The sequence below is a fragment of the Vombatus ursinus genome, unplaced genomic scaffold (assembly GCF_900497805.2).
Source record: "Vombatus ursinus unplaced genomic scaffold, bare-nosed wombat genome assembly UNPS02014786.1, whole genome shotgun sequence".
Taxonomy (NCBI): Eukaryota; Metazoa; Chordata; class Mammalia; order Diprotodontia; family Vombatidae; genus Vombatus; species Vombatus ursinus.
In genome coordinates this window covers 15,267,522-15,278,130 of record NW_020954564.1, presented here as the reverse complement: position 1 = coordinate 15,278,130, position 10,609 = coordinate 15,267,522, and the positions used below count along the sequence as shown (strand labels likewise).

At 39.2% G+C, this 10,609-nt stretch overlaps 1 protein-coding gene across 3 annotated transcripts in view; it reads left to right on the top strand.

The window, feature by feature from the left end:
• LOC114047023 (target of rapamycin complex 2 subunit MAPKAP1) overlaps positions 1-10,609 on the top strand; it is a 328,986-nt gene that overhangs the window by 290,833 nt on the left and 27,544 nt on the right. The window lies entirely within an intron of this gene.

Sequence of the window (10,609 nt, the reverse complement as noted above, 5' to 3'; positions counted from 1 at the left end):
ATAGATAGATAGATAGATAGATAGATAGATAGATAGATAGATAGATATGGAACTGTTTAGAACTTGTTTGATACCATCACAGAATCATAGAATGTTAGAGCTGGAAGAGACTTTAGAACTGAGAAGGTTAGAACAAAAAAATGTCAGGGCTCAAATAGACCTTGAAGTACAGGATGTTAGAGCTGAGAGGGTCCATTTAGAAGAAAGAACATCAGAGTTAAAAAACAGTGGTTCCCAATCTTTTTAAGTGAGCAAGACCTCCTTTTAACATCAAAAAAGTTCATAGAACTTCACATTCTAGTAGTTACTGTTTTATTTCATTGATTGAGGAGAGACAAGACAAAAACTTACTGTGAATTCAATAAAACTTTCAAATTAATCTGTATTAATCATAACAGTAATAGCATATTTAAATAGTACACAAATGTGCAAGACATTCCATCTATAGAAGTTATATTTGCTACTTTATTATATACTGAAGAATTTAGTGAGGTAGCTTGTGCTTTCAAGATTATTGTTTATATAAGTCTAATTGAAATAATTAAAGTTTTCGCCTTAGCTCTGGTTCTTCATATAGTGTTACATACCCCTTGCATATCCCCCAGGGGTTCACCGCCTTAGAGAACATCTACTCCAGGGCCCTTATTTTATTGAGAAGGAAACAGAAACCAAGAGGCCAAGTGACTGACTCAGAGTCACATAACAAGTTAGTAGCAGACTGGGACTTATACCCCAGGCATCTGGATACCAGGTCCACAAGGAGTGGTATGACAAATTATGTCCTCAAAAGACAAAGTAAGAAATGACAGAGACAGAGACTGTTTGCCATCTATCCCAGATCTCCATCCACTTTATAATACGTGACACTTCTTCAGGCAACATAAGAAAATGTAGGCAGCCTTGAAGATAGCTACCTGCCTATTTTCTTCATTCTAATAATTCCATTTTGTTCTTTTAATTGAATTTTTTAAAATGTACTTCTCTTATCTTACCTTAAGTACTTTAAAATAAGACTTTTGGAGTATTTAAAAATAATAGTAGCTCCCATTTCTGTAGTGTGTCATGGTATACAAAGCACTCACCCCGCAATATCCATGTGAAATAGGATTTTTAAGTTAGCGTTGTTTTCATTTTACAGATAATAAAAAACAGGTTCAGGGAATTGAAATTATTTAAGATTATAGGATTTGTGTCTGGAAGAATCTTACTTAGAGTTCATCTCTGCAGACCCCCTCCTTTTTCAGATTAGGGAACTGAGGCTCAGAGAAATTAAGTGACTTGCCCAAAAGTCACACAAGTAGTAAGAATCAGAACTAAGTTTCAAATCCAGGTTGCCTGACACCAAGGTCAGTAATTTTTCTTGCTACATAGTGAGGTCTCTCTTACTTTTCTACAAAACTATGCCAGGTTTGGGGGTATATTTTACCCCTTCTCATCTAGCAGCAGTTTTGGGTGAAGGCAAAAAGGTTAGAGATGATGGAGAAAGAATGAGTGAAGAGTATACCATATGTATTGAGTCATGTTGTCATTTCATTTCCACAAGAATTGCATATTTAATAGACTTACATTTTAGATAAATTGACCTTAGCATGTAGGGGAACTTCAGTGTGCTTATGAGCTATTAGAGCACAAGTACCAGCAAGTCCTGCCCCTCTGGACACCTTCAAGGACAGATCCACCAAGAGGCCATGCATTGAATGAATGACTGATAACCTGTCTAACTAAGCATTGGGAAATTCAACACCAAAAGATTGTCCACCAGGACGTGGGTTTGTCTGGGGGTTCTTTGGCCATAATAACTCATGAAGACTCTTTTCCCCACCATGAAGAGTATGCTAACTGGTGAAATGCCAGGCCTTTGGAAGGATTGGGAAAGAATTAATATGAAGTGCACTAAAATTAAAAGAGACCTTACAGATCATCTCATCTAACCCTATTGTCATCTCACAGATGAGGAGGAATCAGGCCCAGGGAAATATTGTGATTTGCCCAAGGTCATATAACCAATTGATGTCATAGCTGCGTTTTGAACTTAGAACTCAATTCTTCCTGACTCCCAAGTCCACTATACCATACTACCTGCCATGACTACAATGTTTTATTAGATGAGGTGGGAGTTTTTAAATCAATAGGTTCAGAATGAATTATTTTCTACCACACCAAAACAGAGAGACATTTAAACCAATCAACTTATGTGCTGTGTGGTTTATTTTATTTTATGGCTTCCAGTATTTTTATCAAATTAATTCAGTGAATAAATCTAAAAAGTTCATCTTCAAACCATCATCAGCCCACTGAATGAATTTATGGGACCTTTTTTGAGGATTAATGATAACCCTTTTTTATCTTTTGTATCTGTTGAACCTTAGAAAAAAGTTATTTTAACACCATGAAAGGAATGAACCTCACTATATTTCATAAGTTTAGTCTGTGATTCTTATCAGCTCAGTGATGTATGTTCGTAGCTGAGTTTACATCAAAAATTATTCTTGGAGCCTCCTTGAATGAATTATTGTGAAGACACAGGCTGAAAATAGATAAGATTTTTGAGTTCTGCAATATATTTTCTTTTCCCTGTTTTTATCTCTTGCATCCTAAGTGTGCTGCTTCCTAGTCTGGCTGAAGCCAGAACAAGAATAAGGCAATTGTGAAAATACCCTGAGCTCTTTATGAAATAGCCATATTTTTGTTGGCATTAGTGTTGGGAAGATGCTAAAGCTCTTCTCTGTCTGTCATGTGACAGGTTTGGAAAATCTTTAAACAAAAAACAAATGACTGAAGAACCTTCTAAGGGACCAGTCTATATTGTTTGTCTAGAAAATTGTTGTCAGGACACTATAAGCAAAGCAACCCTTGTTTTATTAGCTCCATATTCCAGAAGTCTCAGAATGATAGACTTGGCACATGGACTAAGCATTCATCAAAGAGTGGCTCAATGTCTGTTTGTCACGGATGTTTTACAGAGAATCCCTCCTCAAACATAGGTTAGACTAGATGACCTCTCAAGTCCTTTCCAAATTAGATTCTACGACTGTGGTCTGGGATTGAGAAAAGAACAATGGATTTAGAGTCAGAATACTGCCTTTGTACCCTTAATAAAGTCTGCCTCCTCCCACTTGACTTCTGTTTCCTCTTTGGTAAAATGAGAAGGTTGGACTAGTTGAAGGTCAAGGAAAAACAGTATCGTATTGGGTTTGGAATCAGAGCACCTAGGCTGGATGAGTCCCTTCCTTGCTGTGTCACTTTGGGCAAGTCACTTTATCTTCCTGGGCCTGAGTCTTCATTTATAAAATATGGTAGTTAAAATAGTTGATCTCTAAGGTCTTTCCCAGCTCTAAATCCTGTGATCCTATTACTTCACCCTATGAGCAGACTGCTGGTAATGAAACACTTAATGACATACATCTGTGGTATGGGAAAGACTAAGACCCTGCAGCCATACTTCATCAATAGCCATTGTCCAACTTTCACCCGTTTAACATCAAGTTCTCACTATTAGGTCATGTTCACCAAAGGAAGATTTATGACCCAGCCCCCATGGGTGAAAAGGGACTGGAATTCCGCAACAAAATAGACATGTAGCTTTTTTAAATTTTGCATATTGACATGAACCCTAAGGAACTAGGTGAAAAATTCTTCCCATCCCAATATAGAATTGAGACTAAACAACCAAACTCTCTTTAGCATTGGCAACAGTGGTTTCCCATCTTGGTTTTATCACCCTCATAGACTCATAGAATGTTATAATTGAAAGAGACCTTAGAACATAGACTTTTAAGGCCTAAACTATGAAAACTGGTAGGAATCCTCCCCCTTCATCTTCCAGATAAGGGCACTGGGGGATGTGACAGGACTACACAGTGATAAATCCAGAGGAATGGAAGCAATTCTTAGGACTCAGTGAGGTTTTAACTGGCAACTGAGTTTTTTTCATTGTTATACAAAAATAATGAGAGTGGCAGTGTGACATCATGGATTAAATGCTAAACTGGGAGTCTAGAAGACCTGGCTTCTGATCCTGCTTCTAACACTTCCTTGAGCCTCATACAACCCTCTAGGAGTGTAAGTTGTAGTTGTTTTGCAATCTACATTAGTGGAAGGCATTCCCACACTCACCAAATCACAGGTCTTTGAAGTATTGACAGGCAATAATAATAAGGATATCAGCTCCCATTTCTATTACTCTCCTGTTAGTGTGGGGTTTCCCTTGACTGGCACCAATTAGACCCACTCTGTACCCTCTCATCCTATGCATTTCTCATCCTTATCTTTCCTTAAAGCCTCCATGGAAGATCCACCCTGTGTGGCTACCTATTTTAATATTTCTTGGATGTCAGTGGAGCATAGTTCTTTAATGCTTCATAATTTTCCAAAGTCCAAACCTAATTTCATGAATTAGTGAATAGAAATATTAGTCACGCCCTTTTTTTTTTAAACAAATGAAGAAACCAAGGCTGAGAAGGCAAAAATGGTTTGCCCAAGGTGACACAGCTAGTAAAGATTAGAGCTGAAATTTTTTTCCAGCTCTCTTGACCCCATTTCCTGTGTTCTTTCCACCACACTGTGCAGCAATACAGACCGTGTGCTTTTTTAAAATTTAAAACAACCACACATTTTTATGTGATTTTTTAAAGAATAGGGTATTACAACTTCACTTCACAAGCCTTTCCTTTCAACTAATCCCCATTAGAATCCATTTGGCATTATTTTAAAGGGCTAGTTATAGTCAAGCAGAGTTAGGGTTTTATCACAGAAAATTCTGCAGATTTTGAGTCCTGAAAGGAAGAATTCTATCATTAAGAAATAAGATTTAAACCTTAATAAAGTAGCTGTCATTTTTATAGCTGAATAGAGTCTTGTATCTCAATTAAGTATACATAATATAACATCTTAAGGAAGCAGCATAATAGGTGTAATATGATTATGTTCTCTTGCAATAGTGTAATTTAAATGAAATCTGATTCTGTTAATGCCAGTTATGTTTTTGGACCAAGAATAAAGCTTCTCTGCTCCAAACTGTGCTAGTATTCAAAATAGGCCTGAGTGACTGGTGTGTTCATAGAATCCTGGAATCTTAGGACTGGAAAGGACTCATAGACACCAGAGCTTGAAAGAATCTTAGTCTATTAAGTGATAGCACTCAGAAGAACATTAGGAAATAGAATATTAGACTGTGTAGTATTAGACCTTTGAAGGACAATAGAATGTCAGAGTTGTTAAGGACTTTTAGAACATCTTAGAACATACAGCACAGAATGTTAAAGCTTAAAGAAAACTTTGAAAAACATGTAGTCCAGCCCCACCATTTTACAGAGGATCAGAGGAAGGCCGAGTAGAGAGATGACTTGACTAATGCCATATAATGGTTCCTCAGAGGTCATGTAGTCCAAACTCATGTGAATCAGAAATTTCCCTGCACAGCAGAGGCATCAAACACACACCCCCTTGGCCCACCACACTGCTGAGTGTGGCCTGAACCAGATTAAAATGTATTTGGGAAATATTTAACAAAATAAATAAAAATACAACAAAACATAGATAATATTACATTTTAAAACTTAGTCATTATGCAATGTGGAGGGATCCTTATTATGGTTTTATGGCCCCTGTTTCTATGGAGTTTGACACAACTGTTCTATAGTGTATCTATGACAATAGATCATTTGACCTCTACATAAAAAGAGACTGGTGTCTATTTTGGTGACAGGAAACTCACTACCTCTTGCGGAAGTCCATTCTGTTCATTCTCTAATTGTTAGGAAGTTTCTTCTAAGGTTAGGCTGCCTCCCTATAACTTCTACCCATGAGTGGCTCTTTAAGGCCCAGTGAAATAAATTTAATCCTTCTTCCCCATGGCAGTACTTCAAAATACATGAAGATACCCATCATCCCACCACCATATCTTCTCTTCTTCATGCTGAACATCAGCAGTTCCTTAATCTGGACCTCATATGGCATGACCATCTGTCAGTCCCATCCTGGTCACCTTCTGATGAAACACACTTTAGCTTGTCCATGTCCTTCTGAAAGTCTTATACCTATAACCAGACAAGACACTGCATGAGGCCTACCCAAGGCAAGGATCAGACCAGCACATGGCCTTTTAAAGAAGTGAGGTTACTTGTGATCTCTTCAGGGAGACGATAGAAACCGTTTTGTTGCAGTGGAAAGAGTCAGGATTTGGAGTCAGGAAATCTGGCTTCAGAATTCAGTCCTGATACTTAACACCTGTTTAACCTTTGTTTGGCTCATTTAACCTTTCTGGTATTCAGCTTCCTGACCCATAAAATGAGGACATTAGACTAGATCATCTCTAATGATGATAATAACTTCCATTTATACATTGCGAAGTATTTTTTCCCATTTAAGTAATTTTATGAGATAGGTAGTGTAAGGACTATTATCCCTATTTTAAAGATGAAGAAACAGGAACCCAGAGAGGGAAAGTGATTTGCCCAAATTCACACAGCGAGTAAGAATTAGACTCGGGATCAATCACAGGTCTCCTCACCCCATGAACCACTACTCTGTCTCCTAAGCACCATCCAGATCAGCATCCTATTTTCAGTTGTAGTGATGATGCATGGGAGTTGCTGAAGATTGGCTTAAGGTAGAAAGATGAGGTAAATGGGCCTTGGGAAGGAGCCACCTGCCCTCCAGCTTAAAGTGAATCTTCCTTTTCATAAGTACTTGATAAGATCTGTAAAGTAGTGGATCTAATTTGCTAATTAAATTAAAGTCACTGAGTAATGATTTGTCCACATTGATTTGTTTTATGTAGAAAAGCTCACTATTGTTTTCAAGGGGGAGGGCAGTAGGTTTCTTTCATAGCAAAGCCAGCTTAAACACAAAAGCCTCTTCATTTTTTTATAGGTCAGAAATAACCAGGTATGTCCGAGCTGTAATTGAATTGCCTGGTTTGCACCCCCCACTGTGGAAGATTTCTTTGGTCCCCATTCCATTGTTATACTGGGGCTTAACAGAATGTTAACCTGGTAATAGGCACAGGGCCTTCCCCATTATACGTCTTGCTATCGAGCGGTTCTGCATGGCTAGTTAAAGAAGATGGCAAGAAGATTAATGAAAGCCAGGCTAATACAGGAGGGGGTACTTTTGCAAGACTTCCAGTGAGGAGATATTAGAGCTGAACCTGAGCTTGGCTTTTTCTTTATCCCATGACCTTTGAACCTGCCTTACTGTTGAGAGCTGCCAGTGACAGCAACGCATTGATTGATGCCAGTACATGAGGCAGGCTTGCCATTGAATTCCACATCTGCACGAAAATAGCTTTTCCTGCAGAATTCATACCACCGTAAGTGGTGGCCAAATTGATGGCTGAAATGCCTTGGCGTAGCTTTCATTTAAGTCGAGAGGGGGTTGGATGTTTTAATTTGGTACCAAGTTTCCACACGTGATGTACCTTCAGGGCTATACGTGATAAACCGATTCCTGGCCCTAGCATGGTCAAAAGCTTACACACAGAGCCTCATTGTGAGAGTGTAGGCAAGCATCATAATAGTAGTGACTGATACTTAAGAAAAATCAAGATGTGAGTAAAGCCAGTATCAAAATTTTGTTTAAATAAGAAAGTATTTTATATAGAGATTTTGAAGAGGAAGCATAGTGAGGAAAATCACTGGCTTTGGAGTAGGGAGACCTGGATTCATTGTGACCTTGAACAAGTCCTTTCCCTTCTTTTCCTCATCTGTAAAATGGAAATGGCAATTCTTGCACTTTCTACCTCACAGAGTTGTTGTAAGGAATGCCCTTAGCAGAATTTAAAGTGCTCTGTCAATTTTAATGTTTTATATATGTACGTACATACCCACTTCACCAGTCAGAGATTCTGTCAATATCCTGCCACTCTGCTGACACAGATCTCAATTCCATTTCACCTTAGTAGGTGGTCTTTGTGAGTTACTGTGGCTGGGAATTCATCACCCCATGGCCAGCCTAGTGATCAGCCTCTCTGAATTTATCCACCTCAGTCCTGAGATGACAGGAAATCTCTTGCGCCATCCTTGACCTTGCAGTGTGGATTTGCCAGAACTTGAGCTACAGTGGCACAGCTGTGTGTGTGTGTGTGTGTATTTGATGATTGACAAGATGGTATGTTATTTCCTCATTCTCTGCCTTCTTCTCCAACCTCTTAGACCCCCTCGAGATGATCTGGACCAGAGATGTATAACCCTACCCTAGGACACAGGTCCCCCTTCCCCATCACATGGGGAGCACAGGCTACCTTTGTCTTAATGCACAGTTATCACCTGTTCATAAAATAGCCTCTAATAATCATAAAAAGTGCTGTTTCTTTAGTGTTTTCATGATTTACAAAGGCCTCTACTCACCATGGCTCCATGAGTTATGTAGGGAGGTATAGTATAAGGATTATCATCATCTTTTTAGAAGAAACTGAGGTACAGAGAAGTAAGTGCTTTGTTTTGTTTTCACATAGCTCTCATATCAAAGCTGGGTCTCAAACTTAGCATGATGTAATGAAAAGAGCATTGAATTTGAAGGTCAAGAGCCCTGAGTTCGGATATCACCTTTGGCACTCACTTTGTGACTGTGGGCAAGTCACATTAACTTTCTACCCTTTAGTTTCACCATCCATAAAGCAAGGGGTGATAATACTTCATAAGGCTATGGGAAAGAAGATGCTTCATGAATTTTGAGAATCTGTAGGGATAGGATTTGTTGCTAATGAGCATCGAAGCTGGGACTTGAACCCAGGTGATGTAGTAGAAAGACTAGAGGATTTGGATTTGGGGGGATTCATATTCAAATGTTAGATTTTTGTATCACACCAGATTGTCTCCTATGTATTTATTTACAAGCCATCTCACACATTCTTACAGCAGAGTGTGAGATGTTAGTGTTTTATTGTTAGTGTTTTATTCATGTTGGGAAGAACCTCTGAAAGAAGAGGGGGGGAGAGAGAGAGAGAGAGAGAGTGTGTGTGTGCGTGTGTGTGTGTCACAGGGTGGACAGGGCCGATTAGGTTTTATTCCTGTGGAACTCTGAATGACACAGTGTATGCCTTGTTGCCTGTCATTTCCACCTTTTTTTCTTCCCTCACTGCACAGGTTGCATCCTTGGCAGGAAATATCCACATGGACCTGGCAGGTGGCCTGGTCATGGGGTAGAGGAGGTAACCAGCTATTTGGTTCCAGGCACACTCTTGAGGATAGGTTATTGGGGTTTTTTTTCTTTGCATACATAGACTTCTGTTTCACTATGCAGAAAAGAAAAAATGAAAATAGATGTTGCTTACTGTTGGTTAAAACAGCTGTAGGTTTTGGACATAGGTCAGATAGGTTTTGAGACTAAATACATGAAAGGTTGAAATTCAAGACTGAAATCCTATTTGGGTCCCAGTGATCAGTTACTGGGGTGACCCTGTGATGGGGCAGAATGAGAACTGTTGTTCCTGATTCAGAATGATAACAGGGGGCCATGGAACACAGGATGAGAGAATCTAAAATATAGGTTGTTAGAAGTGGAAAAGACCTTAGACATAAACTACATCAGGATTGTTGGATTTAGAGCCCAAAGAGGCCTTAGAGATCAGCCTCTTTTTTTTTTAACAGATGAGGAAACTGAGGCCCAGAGGATTTAAGTGATTTGCCCAGGTTGATGCAGCCAGTAAGTAGCTGATCCTGGATCTGAACCCAAGTTTTCTGACTCCAAACTCAATACTCTTTCACCTTTATATGACACTAAAACAAAGAATAGTAGTGCCAGCAAGCACCTTAGCGTAGAAAATGTTATAGGTGGACAGACCTTAGAACATGAATGTTAACACTGAGCAGGACTTTACAACATCAGATATAGAACTGGAAAGAACCCTTAGAGATCCATAGTCTAACCCCTCATTGTATTGACACGACTTTGGCCCACAGAAGTAAAATGATTTGTCCAAAGTCTCATGGCCAATAAGTGGTAGAGCCAGGACTCAGACCCAGGCCTTCTAACTCCTAGCACATTACTGCCAACCCTTCTTTGTGTATTAAACAAGGACCTGGAAAAGGTTTTGAAATTTGTATTTTCATATAGCATACATGTATGCTTAAAACCTCTCTCTCTCTCTCTCTCTCCCCCCCTCCCCCTCCCTCTCTCATCAAAGGAGGGTGAAATTTTTCCTGCCCTAACACGAGCCCATTTCCAAAATTGAAGATGGTATACAGTAAATGTTGCATGAGTGCAGAACAGAACTGGCCTTAACTTATTAAATACTCCGTTATTGAATCACCTTTTCATAAGAGCACTCTGGAGCACAATCAGAAGCCGTGTATTGCCTCATCCTTTTAACAAATATGTTCCATAGCCCTATTAAAAGGGGTCTTCATCTATCCTGTCAAAGGGAGTCTGCTGGGGTTTTTTAGTTTAATTACACTATCCAATTAAAACTCCTTGCTGCATTTTGATTTGCCTCTCCTTGGGCTTGAGTGGATATGACATTTACAAGGCTCGCCTTTCAAGCAGACAATAGTATGATTGATGAGGGGCACATGCAATGAAGAAGGCGATTGCCATGTGGAAGCCGTGCTTAGTGCACTTTGATTTATTTATCGTCTCCTTCCAAAACAAGGGGGCTGCTGGTGAGAAG